At 38.3% G+C, this 4,509-nt stretch overlaps 1 pseudogene; it reads left to right on the plus strand.

Annotated features, from left to right (window-relative positions):
- The first annotated feature begins 251 nt into the window (after positions 1–251).
- Positions 252–1,577, plus strand: LOC114694614 (annotated as a pseudogene).
- The last annotated feature ends 2,932 nt before the right edge of the window (positions 1,578–4,509 follow it).

Consider the following 4,509-nt stretch of genomic DNA (forward strand, 5'->3'; position numbering starts at 1 on the left):
TCATGTTTATAAGACACTAAGATCCAAAGACAGAAGTAACATGTGGCAATAATAGTCAGGGTAGATGTAGTTTAGAAAAATTAGCTTGCCAAGAGAATCTGTAGAGATATTAAACATTTAACAGATGAATTTACAGAACAACATAAAAGGCACAAAGAAGTACAGAAAACCCTACATGTGCTCTTCAGGAGGATGCCTGAGTGCTCTCTTATCATGAAACTTGCTGATGAAAATCATTCTGGGGGAATAATATGGCAGATGGCGAGGAGCCAATGGCTTTTGATGGTGGGTATGGGGACAATGGAGACTGGGAAGGTCGTTAGAACCATGTAAAGAAGTTCCTTGAACGATCTGAAACCTCCACACACCCTGATTTTGAACCAAGAACTGAATCACTCCAGTTTTTGTTAGATACATGCAAAGTTCTAGTCATTGGAACCGGTGGCTTAGGATGTGAGTTCCTGAAAAATCTGGCATTGTCTGATTTTAAACAGATTCATATTATAGACATGAACAATCTAATAGGCAGTTTTTATTTAGGCCTAAAGATGTTGGAAGACCCAAGGCTGAAAATGCTGCAGAAGTCCTAAATGACCGAGTTCCTAAATGCAATGTGGTCCCACATTTCAACAAGATTTTAACTACACTTTCTACTGACAACTTCATATTATTGTATGTGGTCTGGACTCTCTCATAGCCAGAAGATAGATCAATGGAATGCTGATATCTCTTCTAAATTATGAAGATGGTGTGTTGGATCCAAGCTCCATTGTCCCTTTGATAGATGGGAGGACAGGAGGCTTTAAAGGAAATGCCCGGGTGGTCTTGCCTGGGATGACTGCTGGTGTTGAGTGCACCCTGGAACTTTATCCCCCGCAGGTCAGCTTCCCCATGTGCACCATTGCAACTATGCCCAGGCTCCCAGAACACTCTATTGAGTATGTAAGGATGTTACAATGGCCTAAAGAGCAACCTTTTGGAGATGGGGTTCCATTAGATGGAGATGACCCTGAACATATTCGGTGGATTTTCCAAAAGTCTGTAGAGAGAGCATCACAATCTAATATTAGAGGTGTTAGCTATAGACTCACTCAGGGGTAGTAAGATGAATCATTCCTGCAGTAGTTTCTACAAATTCAGTCACTGCAGCTGTGTGTGCCACTGAGGTTTTTAAGACAGCCACAAGTGCATACATTCCCCTTAATAATTACCTGGTATTCAACGATATAGATGGACTGTACACATACACATTTGAAGCAGAGAGAAAGAAAATTGTCCAGCATGTAGCCAGCTTCCTCAAAACATTCAGTTTTCCCCCATCAGCTAAACTACAAGAAGTTTTAGACTGTCTGACCAATAGTGCTTCTCTGCAAATGAAGTCTCCAGCGATCACAGCTACAGTGGAGGGAAAGAACAGGTCACTTTACTTGCAGTCAGTAACATCTATTGAAGAACATCGAACAAGGCCCAATCTTTCCAAGACCTTAAAAGAATTAGGACTTGTGGATGGACAAGAACTGGCTGTTGCTGATGTTACCACACCACAGACTGTACTATTCAAATTTCATTTTACTTAAGAAAAATAAATACTATACATAATAGAAAATTCATAGAAATAATATACTTTATGAATGCTAAGGAATTTAATTGAAGAGTAGTGAAGATGAGACACCCAAGAAAGGAAATTTAACTGATGTCATTTTTAGCATTAGTGTTACTAGAATTTGGCATATATATATGTATATATATATATATATATATGTGTGTGTGTATATATATATAATAAATTGATAGATTAATGGCTCTTTTTAACTTTATAAGGTTCTCTTGAAGATTGAATTTTAGGGTTGGGCTAGTAAGCATTTTCATTAGTAATATGGAAAATGATGCCTGGAGAGAAAGATTATGAACAAATGTATTGCTTCTTTAAAGCAGGACAAACACTGTCTTTTGTGTGTTTGTTATTATGGTCAAAGAATGTATTCTTCAGCTCACAGTTGAGTGTTCACATGAATAGAAATGTATCCTTGAATGGAAATGAGGAATTATGTTTTAAGAACATTAAATATTACAACCTGACATCTAGAGTATATCAAATATAGGCTGTTTCCTTATTACTACTCATATAATTGTGGCTATCCAAATGTGTATTAATTACTGTAGAGTTAACTTGCCCATAATAATTTGTAAACAGTATTACAGATTAATATCTGTGCATGAAAATATGAAGTATTTTTATGTGTTTATTTGCAATGCCATAGAGGTCACTATGCATAAACTTAAACCAAGACAATGGCTGTTCAAAGAAAATTAATGTTTAAATAGTTATCACTGATGCTTTTGCACTAAACATCTATCTATCTATCTATCTATCTATCTATCTATCTATCTATCTATCTATCTATGTCTCTGAGATTACAGTCCATCGTCATGGGAAATGCATGGAATCAGAAGTAGCTTGGAGCTATAGCAATACGAGTGTGTTGGGTCCACTCTTTGGGTTGGCACTACTCTTTCCTCTTTGAAATAATTAGTCCAATTCTTTTAAATTCAGTCTCCTTCAAAGTTTTGAGACATTGGCAGAATGTAGTCTAAGTTTTTACCAGGATATAACATAAATGCCCTCTAGCACAATTCTTAATAGAATAATTCCCTCCCTCTGAAACTTTGTGAGACTGGCCTTCACTGTGTGCATTACCATCAACATTCTGGTCATTAGAATTCTCACCAGGATAGCCCATTAAGCTCTGTTTATAATACTCCAGGGTTTCTTTAGCTGATGCCTCCCAAATCTTCCATATCCTCCTCTTGAACCAGTTCCAAAGGCCTAAAACCTATATAGACACTTGATCATAGAAACAACTACTTCTCAGTGCCAATTGTCCATTTCAATTACCTTTCTCATTATTGTGAGTATGTACCTGACAAGAAGCAACTTACGAGAGAAAGGATTTGTTTGGGCATGTGGTTTGAGGACACAGTTCATCCACCAGGCAGGGAAGGCATAACAACAGCAACTCTGTGGTGGCGAAATGGAGCAGCTGGTTACATTCCACAAACCTCAGGAAGCAGAAAGCCATGGTTGTCTTCTCCCATCTCCAAAAGTGTTATCCCTCAGGATGGCTTGTGCATAAGATTAGTTCTGTGTAAACTGCTCTTCTAGGCCATTCTAAACACCTAAGTGAACCCTTTCACTGAGCTCTATCCCTGCATTGACTTGTGTATAACTGTTTTTTTAGTTTTCAGTTTCCCTATACAAAGTAAATCTGCTAAATTCTTTATCATAGCTAACTGCCTTCCAGCTTTATCATAAATTCTATATATATACAATTAATATGAATTAATTCTTCTAATTAATTAGAAGAGGTACTTTTATATATATATATACCCTGATTAAGTACTATCTTTACTTTGAAAAAGTTTTTATGCTACCAGAACTCATGCTGACCTCAGGTCTCTAGGTCTCAGTGTGAAGACCTCAGGTCCCCACATGCCAGTGTGAAGACCTCAGGTCCAGACATCTCAGTGTGAAGACCTCAGGACCCCACATCTCAGTGTGAAGACCTCAGGTCCAGACATCTCAGTGTGAAGACCTCAGGACCCCACATCTCAGTGTGAAGACATCAGGACCCCACATCCCAGTGTGAAGACCTCAGGACCCTACATCCCAGTGTGAAGACCTCAGGTCCAGACATCTCAGTGTGAAGACCTCAGGTCCAGATATCTCAGTGTGAAGACCTCAGGATTCCACATCTCAGTGTGAAGACCTCAGGTCCAGACATCTCAGTGTGAAGAGGTACTAAAACCTTTAAGAGGTGATTAGGTTATTAACAATGTTAAACACTTTTGGAGTGAGTGCTCCATAACATGGGATCAGATTGTTATAAAAGGAGGTAGATAGAAAGTTAGTTGATATTTCCACTCCCCGCTTTGCCATGGGACATTCTTCTTCCAGGACCTACTTGCTCTTCTGTTTTTCTGTCATGCCAGATGGTGAAATCTTAAGCACTCACCCAGTTTCCTCACCAGATCCTGAATTTCTCCACCTTGAACAACTGTCATTCAAATATAATTCCTTCATAACTTATCAACCTTTCATACCTTGTCATAGCCACTGGAAATCATCTAGGATAAATCTGTTTTCTGCTATGTCTCCAAAGCTGGATGCAGTATATGATAAGGACATATATAAATAAATGTTGAAAGTACGTCTAAAAGAACAAATGTGAAATGGAAACAAAAACATGACATAACAACATGTAAGGCTATCTTACAGTCAAAAATCCAGTGATTCCCAAATAGGAGCTACAGCAGAATATCCTGAAGAGCTCACTAAGGCATCACCTCAGGGTCATTAAGAAAAATGAACTTCTAATAAGGTCCCAGATGATACTGAGGCTATAGGGCAAAGAACTACATGGTAAAAGCCACTAACTGATACTTTTATGTAAACTTTAGCATCTTCAACTTCTTCATGTTGGGAGGAGGTAGAATACTAGAAGGGGTATT

The sequence above is a fragment of the Peromyscus leucopus genome, chromosome 2, assembly GCF_004664715.2.
Source record: "Peromyscus leucopus breed LL Stock chromosome 2, UCI_PerLeu_2.1, whole genome shotgun sequence".
Lineage (NCBI taxonomy): Eukaryota > Metazoa > Chordata > Mammalia > Rodentia > Cricetidae > Peromyscus > Peromyscus leucopus.